Source organism: Trichosurus vulpecula, chromosome 2, assembly GCF_011100635.1.
Source record: "Trichosurus vulpecula isolate mTriVul1 chromosome 2, mTriVul1.pri, whole genome shotgun sequence".
Classification (NCBI taxonomy): Eukaryota; Metazoa; Chordata; class Mammalia; order Diprotodontia; family Phalangeridae; genus Trichosurus; species Trichosurus vulpecula.
Genome location: NC_050574.1, coordinates 243,842,891 through 243,855,608, shown reverse-complemented (window position 1 = coordinate 243,855,608; position 12,718 = coordinate 243,842,891).

Below are 12,718 nucleotides of genomic sequence, written 5' to 3'. Positions count from 1 at the left end.
CTTGTTTTTAAGCAAACAAGGAAAAGAAAGAAGTAAATGAATTAGATTTATGTGCTGCAATTAGATTTATTTACTGCAAAGAGTTGATCTGCAGGAGAATAATGTTTGCAAATTTCTGCTTTTTCTCTCTTAACACTTTAACAAGGATGACTACATCACGTACAGAGATTATCTTTTTAAAATTCTGAGATACTTTTAACTGCTTTATAAAAAGTATATGGAAATTCTTTATAAAAAAGTATGAAAACCTCTTTATAAAAGCATATGGCTCAGTAATTATTGATATTTATCTGACAAACCTATTTTGGGTAATAAGATGAATGACTTCCCCCCCCCCATTGGTATTCTCCCTTACCTAATCCTCTTTCAGTTATCTTAAGAATAGATTCCCCAATAACCTCAAAATTGCATCACCTCTGAGCTGCTCTTCTTTGTATACTTGAGCTAACCCAGCTGTTCTGTGCATCTTTACTCCTTTTTTTAATGTTTTTATCACCTCCTGGAACATTTACAGTTGTATGATGTTAGAATGCAAATGTGGCATGTCCACTGTAATTCCTGCAGAAAACATTTTCTTACTGATAAATTATTCATATCATGGCTATTGTATTTCTTGTCTTTTAAATACATGAAGTATGATATGGTAAAAAAAAAATTACTTTTTTACCATGGTTTCTGGAAACCATTTTTCTTTGATTTTCCACATTTTACTGTTTTATGAGGTGATATTGTACAAAATCTTCTACTCTACTCCACATTACAGTTTCACAAAAGAAATATATAATGAAAATTCATATATTCTAAGACCAGACTGAGTAGAAAATACAACATTCAAACGTGACTCAAGATAAGCGTTAAAAAGGTAAACATGAAAGAGAAATCATGAAGGACTTAAGGTTACAGTGTTTATATTCCTATATGGGAAGGTAGTACATGTAACTCCTAAGAACACTATTATTATTAGGGCAGGTGGAAGGAGTCTATATAGACAGTGGGCACAAGTATGAGTTAATAATGTTGGTATGGTTTTGAAAAAAATAAGGGGTGAGAAAGAGGGATGCCCTTGAAGGAGAAAGGAGTATGAAGAATAAAGAAAGTATTTCACACAAAAAGATGTGTTCAAAGAACAGTTTTTATAGAGGAGGGGAAATGGTGGGAGGAGGACAATCTAACATATCTGAACTAGGTCAAAGAAGGAAATATTATACACATACATATATATATATATATGTGTGTGTGTGTATCTATATACATATGTGTATATACACATATATGTGTATGTATGTATGTATGTATATATACACAGACATTTGGTTGGGTAAAAAAATCTAATTTACCCAACAGAGAAGTAGGAGTGGAAGGGGATAAAAGAAAGAGGGGAAGGCTGATAAGAGGAAAAAGTAATAGAAGCAAAATAGACTTTCGAGGAGGGACAGGGTAGAAGAAGAAAGAAAGATGAACAGAAAATAGGATGAAGGGAAATGGACAATCAATAAACATAATGGGAGGGAGCAAATATGGCAGAGAAAAGGCAATGACTCACCTGAGCTCTCCCCCCAAACCCTCCCAAAACATTTAAATAATGCCATATGGGCAGCTAAGTAGCACAGTGAGTAGAGCACTGGCCCTGGAATCAGGAGGACCTGAGTTCAAATGCAGCCTCAGACACTTGACACATGTGCTAGCTTTGTGACCTTGGGCAAATCACTTAACCCCAATTGCCCTGCCTTCCCCCTAAAAAAATAAAATAAATAAATAATGCCATAAAGCAATTCCTGGAGCAGCAGAACCTACAAAATATGTGGTCAAATAAATTTTCCATCCAAAGACAACTTATAACATCAGTAGAAAAGGTCTACCAATCCTGAGTGAGAGTGCAGCAGAGTTCAGATCATGTTATGCCAGCACAGCCTCAGTCTCAGCAAACCAGGGACAGGCCTTGTGAGCCACTGAATCAGCAGCAGCAGCAGCAGCCCACAGATGGTAAAGGGGTCAAACAACTGGTCAGAAGGGTACAGGGGTCTCTTTACCAGCACTGAGGCAGAACTCTGTTGCTTTGCCCATACTAAGATCCAGGTCACAGTTCTGGGTGTCAGTCCCAGGACAAGGAGGAGTACAAACACAACAGAGCTTGTGCCTACAGTGGAGGGGAGACCACCTTCATTGTTTCAGGGCAGAAAAAGAGTGCTTGTGGTCACTCACAGAAGAGAGCATAGGACAGGAGAGTACTAAACAGAGTTTAGGTCATACCACCTTGGAAGAACTGAAAACTAACAGGTCTCTAGAAGTATCACTGACAACTGCCACACAAAACTATTGAAACTTTACCTTGGAAATATAACCCTACTCCTAACAAAGAGTTAAAAGTCAAGAAGAAATAGACTGGGAAAATGAGCAAAGAACAAAAAAAAATCTGACCATAGCAAGCTACTATGGTGACAAGGAAGATCAAAACACACACCCAGAAGATAAAAAAGTCAAAGCTCCTACATCCAAAGTCTCCAAGGAAAATATGAATTGGTCTCAAGCCGTGGAAAAAATCAAAACAGATTTTGAAAATCAAGTAAGAGAGGTAGAGGAAAAATTGGGAAAAGAAATCTGAGTGATACAAGAAAATTATGAAAAGTGAGTCAGCAGCTTGGTAAAGGAGACATCCAAAAATTATGAAGAAAATAACATCTTAAAAAAACAAAGAGAAGAAGAATGCTGTAAAAAGAAGAATTGGGGGTAGAGCCAAGGTGGTGGAATAAAAGCAGGGACTTGCTTGAGCTCTCCCCCAGGCCCCTCTAAGTACCTGTGAAAATGACTAGAGATGCAGAACCCACAAAATGACAGAGTGAAACAAATCTCCAGCCCAAGACAACCTTCCCAAATTCTGAGAAAGGTCTCATGAGTTACAAATATCATGTTTCCATGCAGTTCAACTTCAATAATACCCTTATGACTTCCCTTTCCTGTTTACCTTTTCATGCTTCTCTTGATTCTTGTATTTGAAATTCAGACGTTCTATTCATCTCTGTTGTTTTCATCAAGAATGCTTGAAAGTCTTCTATTTCATTGAAGATCCGTTTTTTTCTCCTGAAAAATTATACTCAGTTTTGCTGGGTAGGTGACTCTTGGTTTTAACCCTGGCCCTTTTGCCCTCTGGAATATCATATTCCAAGCCCTCCAGGCCCATAATGTAGAAGGTGCTAGGTCTTTGGTTATTCTGATCGTGTGTCTGCAATACTTGAATTGTTTCTTTCTGGCTGCTTGCAATATTTTCTCCTTGATCTGGGAACTCTGGAATTTGGCTACAATATTCCTAAGAGTTTTCCTTTTGCGATCTCTTTCAGGAAGCAATTGATAGATTATTTCAATTTCTATTTCACCCTCTCATTCTAGTCTAACAGGGCAATTTTTCTTGATAATTTCTTGAAAGATGATGTCTAGGTTCTTTTTTTGATCATGGCTTTCAGGTAGTCCAATAACTTTAAAATTATCTCCCCTGGATCTATTTTCTAGTCAGTTGTTTTTCCAATGAGATATTTCACATTGTCTTCTATTTTTTTAATCTTTTGCTTTTGTTTTATAATTTCTTGGTTTCTCACAAAGTCATTAGTTTCCATTTGCTCCATTCCAATTTTTAAGGAATCATTTTCTTCAGTGAGTTTTTGTGCCTCTTTTTCCATTTGGCCAATTCTGCTTTTTAATGCATTCTTCTCCTCATTGCCTTTTTGGACCTCTTTTGCCATTTGGGTTAGTCTATTTTTAAGGTGTTATTTTCTTCAGTTTCACATGTGTGTGTTTGTTTATGTGTGTGTGTGTGTGTGTCTCCTTTAGCAAGCTGTTGACAAGTTTTTCATGATTTTCTTGCTTCACTCTCATTTCTCTTCACAATTTTTCCTCTACTTCTCTTAATTCATTTTCAAAATCCTTTTTGATCTCTTTCATGGTCTATGACCAATTCATATTTTTCTTGGAGGCTTTTGATGTAGGATGTTTGACTTTGTTGTCTTCTGGTTGTATATTTTGATCTTCCTTGTCACGAAAATGAGATTCCGTAGTCTGATTTTTTTCCCTCTGTTTTCTCATTTTCCCAGCCAATTACTTTATTTTTTAGCTCTTTGTTAGGGTAGAACTTTGCTTCCAGTGTGGAGGGTGCACTGTCCTAAGCTTCAAGGGTTTTGTGCAGCTATTTTCAGAGACATTTCTAGGGACCTGTAAATTTTCAGTTCTTCCAAGGTGATATGATCCAAGGAATAGTGTTTGCTCCTCTACTGGCCTGTTCTCTGGTCTGTGAGGAACCACAAACACTCTTTTCTACCTTGTAACTGTGAGGAGGATTCCCTCTCCATAGACACCACAAGCTCCACCTTGACAGTGGTCCTTCTTTCCCCAGAACCACCGCCCAGGACTGCAACCCAGATCCAAGCATAGGGAAAGAAGAGAATTCTGTCTCAGAGCCAGCAAAGAGATCCTTCCAATCCCCCTCTGATCAGATGCTCTATACCCCCACTGACTGTGGGTCAAGAGCTCTGGAAACAGCCTCTGCTGATGCTGCCACTGCTTCTGCCTCCCTGGGGCTGTGCCATGGACCATGTTCCTCTCTCACCCAGGTCCAACAGATCTTTTCTACTAAGCTTGTAAATTATCTTTGGCATTTGTGGGTTGAGAAGTCTGGAAACTGCTACCATTGCCAGTGATTCAGTGCCTTGAACCCTCCTCCAGATTTGCTCAGGGCTTCGTTTGTGCAGACATGGCCCATGCTACACTATGATCCTCTCCCAGCCTGGTACAATACACCTTTCCTTTTAATGTTTCAGGTTGTCTTGGGCTGGAAATTTGTTTCACTCTCTCATTTTGTGGGTTCTGCTGGTCTGGAATTTGTTTAGAGTCATTTTTACAGGTATTTGGAGAGGTTTGGGGGAGAGCTCAAACAATTCCTTGCTTTTACTCTGCCATCTTTGCTTCTTCCACACACTTTCAAGCGTTCTTGATGAAAAGACCAGAGCTGAAAAGAAAATTTGGCTTTCAAATATAAGACTCAAGAGAAGCATAAAAAGGTAAACAGTAAAGGGAAATTATAAGAGACTTAATAAGGTTAAGTTATTTATATTCCTGCATGGGAAGATGATATTTGTAACTTGAATTTCTCATTTAGTGGTATAGATAGACAGAGGGCACAAGTGTGAGTTGAATAAGAAGGGATGATACGAAAAAAAAATTAATGGGTAAAAGAAGAAGGTACTGGGAAAAAGGGAAATGAAGAGATAGAAATGGGATTAAATTATCTCAAATAAAAGAGGCAAGAAAAAGCTTTGACAGCAGAGAGGAAGATAGGGATGGGGGGGAGTGAGTGAACTTTACTTTTATCAGAATTAGAACAAAGAGGGAATAACATACATACTCAATTGGGTATAGAAATCAATCTTAACCTACAAGAAAGTAGGAGTGGAAGGGATAAGAGGTGGTGGGGGTGATAGAAGAGAGGGCAGATTGGATGAGGGGTAATCAGAAGCAAAACACTTTTGAGGAAGGACATGTTGAAAAGAGAGAGAAAGAGAGAGAGGGGGGATGAGGGAAAAAATGAGACACTATTGCACTATTTGCAGAGTGGTGAATTGATTCAACCATTCTGTAGAACAATTTGGAACTATGCTCAAAGGGCTATAGAGGCCTTTGATCTAGTAATACAGCTTTTAGGTCTGTATCCTAAAAGAGATGAAAGAAAAAAAAAAAGGAAATGGACTTGTATATACAAAAATATTTATAGCAGTTCTTTTCTGGGGGCAAAAAAAATGGAAATTGAGGCCATACCCATTAATCGGGGAATGGCTAAACAAAATGTGGTATGTGATTATGATGGAATACTATAGTACTCTAAGAAATGATGAGCAGTATGCTCTCAAAAAAACCTGGAAAGACTTATAGAAGCTGATGCAATGTAGCATATACTACGTACTAAGTAAAAGCAATATTTTGTGGTATTCAGCTGTGAATGACTTACCTATTCTCAGCCATACAATGATCCAAGACAACTATGAAGGACTTATGCTGAAATATGCTATCCATCTCTAGAGAAAGAACTGACAGTGTCTGAATACAGATTGAAGCATCCTTTTTTTTGCTTTCCTTATTTTCTTGAGGTTTTTTTTGTCTATGTTTTCTTTTAATACATGACTATTATGGAAATTTTTTGTATAACTACACATGTATAACTTTTATTGAATTGTTTGCCTTCTCAATGAGTGGGTGTGGGGAGAAATTTTTAAATTTAAGTTTTACAAATAAATGTAAAAATTGTTTTTTTCTGAAATTGGCAAAAAGAAAAATACTAAACAAAAACCTATACAATTGATAAATAAAACCAGGAATTGCTTTTAAGAAAAAAAATAATAAAATAGATAATCCTTTGCTTAATTGGATTAAAATAAAGAAGAAAATCAAATACCAGAATAAAAAATGAAAAAGTGAATATATCACCAATGAGAATGAAATTCAAGCAATCATTAGGAGCTATTTTGCATGACTATATGCCAGTAAAACTGAAAATCTAAGTAAAATTCATGAATATTTACAAAAACATAAATTTCCAAGATTAACAGCAGAGAAAACAAGATGCCCAAATAACTATCTTAGATGGATTGGCAAGAAAATTCTACCAAACATTTAAAGAACAATTAATTCCGATAATACATAAAATGTTTGAAAAAAAATAAGTAAAGAACAAGTTGCATAAAATTCCTTCTATGACACACATTTTTAAATTTCTTTTATTTATAGAACAGAAAAATAATTTCTATAACATAGTAGAATTTAAAAATAGATTTCACATGAAACTGCAAATCTATTACACACAACTTTCTATTTCTTTTAACCTTATAAAGTTATATAAATTTTTTTCCCTTTTTTTCTTCTGTTCCCAACCTCACCTTAGTGATGACTACCATTAGACACAAATACATATTCGCACATATATATATGATGTGCATATGTACAGATGCATACACATGTACATATAAGTGTATATATGTATTCAAGTATATTTATGTGTATATACACATACATATGTATACACACATACATAAAACCATTCTCTACATACTTCCATTTATCAGTTCTTTCTCTGAATTCAGAGAAAGTGTCTTCCTTTATATGTCCTTTGTAACTAAATTGGGTTTTTATAGCAGCCAAAATGACTTTAGTCACTCAAAGTTTTTCTTCAAATGATTTTCTTGTTACCATAGACAGTGTTCTCTTGGTACAGCTCATTTCACCATTCATTATTCTGTCCAACTCTATACATGTTTTTCTATGATCATCAGCTCATCATTTTTATAGTGCAGTAGTATTCCACCACAATCACGTACCACAACTTTTCCAGCCATTCCCTGATTGATAAGCATCCCTGCAATTTCCAGTTCTTTGTCACCACAAAGAGAGCTCCTATAAATATCTTAAAGTATATAGGTTCTTTTCCTTTTTCCATAATCATCTTTGGAAAAAAGGCTTAGCAGTGATATTTCTGTGCCAAGGGGTATAGGCAGTTTAATAACTTTTTGGACATGATTCCAGATTGCTCTCCAAAGTAGTTGGATCAGTTCACAATTGCACCAACAATGAAATGCTGTCCCAATTTTTCCACATCCCCTCCAACATTTGTTCCTTTGTCCTTCAATCATTTTAGCCAATCTGAGAGGTCTAAAATGATCTCTCAAGGTTGTTTCAATTTTTATTTCTCTAATCAATAATGATTTAGAGCATTTATTTCATATAGCATTGATTTCCATATTGAAAAACTGGGGGCAAATAGGCAATGTAGGGGATAGACCAATGGGCCAAGATTCAGGGGAAACTGAGTTCAAATCTAGCCTCAGATTCTTAACATTTACTAGCTGTGTGTTCCTGGGCAAGTCACTTAACTCTGATTGCCTCACCGAACAGGAAAAAACAACAACAACAACAAAATCTGCCTTTTCGTATTCTTTGACCACTTATCAATTGCAGTATGATTGATATATTTTATAGATTTGACAAAGGTCTTTATATATTTGAGATATGATCCTTTTGTCTGTGAAGTTGTCTATGAAAGTTTCCCTTTCAATTTTCTGCTTTTCTTATGATCTTGGCTGCATTTGTTTTGTTTTTACAAAAGTTTTTTTAACTTAATGTAATTGAAATTATCTGTTTTACACCTCACTCTGCTCTCTACCTCTTGTTTATTCACAAATTGTTCACCTATCCACAACTCTGATAAGTAATATGTTGCATAATTGTCATTTTTTCTTGTAATCTCTCTCTATATATAGGTCACATATCCGTTTTGGCCTTATCTTAGTAAATGGTGTAAAATGTTCATCTATGTCCAATTTCTGCTACAGTAATTTGCAGTTTTCCTAAGAATTTATTTTAGCAAATAATGAATTCTTATCCCCCAAATTTAATTCTTTACACTTGTAAAATAGAAGGTTACTATATTTCATGCTTGTAAATTGCATGTCTTCTCTGTTGCATTGATTTGCATTTCTATTTGTTTAGCAAGTACCAGATGATTTTGATAATTACTTCCTTATAATATAGTTTATGATCTGCTACTTTTAAATCTCCTTACATTACATTTTTATTTCTTCCTTTGATATTTTGACTTTTTGTTCTTCCAAATGAATTTTATATTTTTTTTCTAATTTAATAAAATATTTTTGGTAATTTAATTGGAATAGAATTGAATATATAAATTGGTTAAGGTAAAATTGTCCTTATTATTGGCCCTGCCTACCTGTGAACAACTAATATTTCTATAATTATTTAAATCTGATTTTATTTTTAGAAAAAGTTTTTTAAAATAATTTTGTTTATATGGTTATTGAGTTTGTTTTGCCAGACGCATTCTCAAGTATTTTATACTGTCTAGAGTTATTTTAAGAGAAGAATCACTGTCTCTTCTTGCAGGGTTTGGTTTGTGATATATAAGAATCTTGATGATGTAGATAGATTTATTTTATGCCATGCTACTTTGCTAAAATTATTAATTATTTTAACCAACTTTTTAGTTGAATCTATGGGATTTTCCAAGAATACCATTGTATTATCTGCAATTAAACATAGTTTTATTATTTTTCCCTATTTTGTTTTCTTCGATTTATTTTTCTTCTCTTATTGCTATTGCTTAAATTTCCAAAATAATATTGCATAATGTTGGTGACAGTGGGTATCCTTGTTTCACTCATGACCTTACTGGGAGGGCTTCTAGCTTATTCTTACTGGAAATAATGCTTGGTGATGGTTTTGGAGACATGCTTTTTGTAAGTTTGAGGAAAAATCTATTTATACCTATACTTTCAGGTGTTTTCAATAGAAATGAGTTTTCTACTTTATCAAATGCTTTTTCTGCACCTCAGAATAATCATATGTTTTTTTATTGATATAATCAATTCTGTTAATACTTTTTTCAAATGTCAAACCATCTCTGCACTTTTGGTAAAGATTCCACTTGGACATAATGTATAATCTTTTTAATATATTGTTGTTATCTTTTGGCTAATATTTTATTTAGGATTATGAACATGTTTTTGATACTTAAGTCCAGGAGAGAAAAACCAAGAAAGAAAATTATAAGCCATTTTTTTCTAATGAACTTCGATGAAAAAATAAATAAAATACTGGCAATTAAATTAAAGCAATATGTGACAAAGATTATACATTGTGACCAGGAAACATTTATGCCATAAATGGAGGGATGTTTCAGTATTAGGAATAACACAAGTATATTTGATGGTTTCAATAACACAAACAACAAAAAATAATGTTATTATATCAATAGATGCAGAAAAAGGCTTTTGACAAAATGCAATATTCATTACTACTTAAAACACTAGAAAGCATAAGAATAAATGGAGATTTAGTTGAAATGATAAATAGCATTTTCTAAAATCAAGAGCAGGCATTATAAGTAATGGGGATAAACTAGAAAAGCCTTACCCATGAGATCAGGGGTAGACATTAAAGATGTCCACTATCACCATTGTTATTCAATATTGCACTAGAAAGCTACCTATAGGAATAAAACAAAAATAAATTGAAGGAATAAAAACAGTCAATAAAGCAATTGGTCTTTGGAAATAATATGATATGGTACACTTAGAGAACCTTAGTGGATCAGCTAAAAATGAATTAAAATAATAAAGAACTTTAGCAAAGTTGCAGGACATAAAATAAACCTACATAAACCATCAGTATTCCTATATGTTACCAATAAAACCCTACAGGAAGAGATAGAAAAAGAAATTCCATTTATATTGACTACAGACAGTATAAAATACTTGGGTCTACCTGCCAAGACATAATTAGGAACTACAAGAAGACAATTACAAAGCACTTTTTTAAACAAATTTTAAAAAATAGTCTAAACAATTGGAGAAATATAAATTGCTCATGTCTAGGTCAAGTCAACATGATAAAAATGACAATTCTACCTAAAATTTACTCATTCAGTGTCATGTGATTCAGCCTACTAAAGAATTATTTTGTGGAGCTAGAAGAAAAAAATAACAAAATTTATCTTGAAGAACAAAAGGTCAAAAATATCCAATGAATCAAAAAATATGAAGTAATACGGCCTAGCAGTATGAGATTTAAAACTATATTACAAAGTGGTAATCATGAAAACAATCTGATACTGGGTTAGAAATAGAGTGTTGGATCAGTGTAATAGATTAGGTATCCAATACATAGTAGTAGATGACCACAGTAATTTTTTTTTGTTGTTCAGTCATTATTCAGTTACATTCAACTCTTTATGACCCTATTTTCAGTTTTCTTGGCAAAGATACTTGAGTGGTGTGGCATTTTCTTCTCCAACTCATTTTTCACATATGAGGAGCTGAGGCAAACAGGATTCAGTAACTTGCCCAAGGTCCCATAGTTAGTAAATGTCAGAGGTCAGATTTGAAGGCAGGAAGATGAGTCTTCTGGACTTCAGGCCCTGCTCGCTATCTATTTTACCATCTAGCTGCCCATTCATAGTAATTTAGGTTTTGAAAAACACAAAGACAAAGAAAAACTGCTAGGAAAACTGGAAAATAATCTGGCAGAAACTAGGCATATACCAACATCTCACACAGTATTCTAAGAGAAGGTCAACATGAGTTGGCAATTAAAACAAAGTAATATATCACAATTTATGTGATTTAGATATATTTATATGATTTAGACATAAAGAGTAATATCATAAACAAATTAGGGAAGTATGGAAAAATTTGCCTGTCAGATACCAGGATAAGGGAATAGTTTGTGACCAAACAAGAGACCATGACAATCATGGTAAATAAAATGGATAATTCTAAATACATGAAATTAAAAAAAATTTTGCACAAACTAAATTCATACGTTCTACACTTGTGCCGTTGTCTGCCAGGTCTGTCTTTGATAAGGAAATGAAATGTTTTCTCATTAATAAATTTTTTTATATTATTTTCGTCTCCTCACTAGGGCATCTTATTTCTATTATTTAACATTGCTTAGGCAATAGTAATAAGGTGTACCAGTATCTTATTTTTTCATTTCTCTTCTTTTTTGTATCAATAGTTTGTTGAAATTATTTAGGTTAGTGTTGCTTCAATTGCATGCCATGTCCATTTCTCAATTTTAGTCTCCTGAATTGGTAATGATTTTTGTTTATTATGAAAATTTGACATTCCTATTAACCACAAAATTCAGAAATGCCTTCCCCCAAGAACTATATTCCAACTGTTAGAATATAATATATTTCATGCAGTGCTCATCATATCTACTGTTCCTGATTGACATTAGAATATGAGCTCCCAGAGGGCAGAGATGAAATTTTTGCCTTTTTTCTATTCCCAGCCTTTAGCGAAATGCTTGGATCATAATAGGGATTTAGTAAATACCTTTTGATTGATTATCTCTATGAATAAACTATTCATATATTCATAGTTACTGCTTAGCTTTCATGACTTTTAACTTTTTCATGTTCTCTCTTGACTCATGTTTTAGAACATAATTTTTCCATACCTTTCCCATACCTACCTTTGAATTGAGGTCACTAGATATTAAAATTTAGGTTTCTTTAATCTAAAAGTTCTCTCCAATTAATTATAAAATGCTTCACCTCTGCACTGTGTACAACAGATGTCAATGCATCGTATGCAATTACCTTCATGATGTTTGTGAAATGCTTTCAATGATGACTACCAAACAACATGCCCAAGTGTTCCATGACAATTTTTTTATTGCCTTTAGATACATGATTAAACTACTTGTCTATCTTTTTTTTTTAATTTATTTTTAATGCAATTTATTTATTTAACATATTTGGTTTTCAGCATTGATTTTCACAACAGTTTGGATTACAAATTTTCTCCCCATTTCTGCCCTCCCCCCCCACTCCAAGATGGCGTATATTCTGGTTGCCCTGTTCCCCAGTCAGCCCTCCCCTCTATCACCCCCCTCCCCTCTCATCCCCTTTTCCCTTCCTTTCTTGTAGGGCAAGATAAATTTCTACGCCCCATTGCCTGTGTATCTTATTTTTTAGTTGCATACAAAAAGTTTTTTTGTTTTTGAACATCTGATTTTAAAACTTTGAGTTCCAAATTCCCTTCCCTCTTCCCTTCCCACCCACCCTCCCTAAGAAGTTGAGCAATTCAACCTAGGCCACACATGTATTATTATGTATAACCCTTCCACAATATTCATGTTGTGAAAGGCTAACTACATTTTG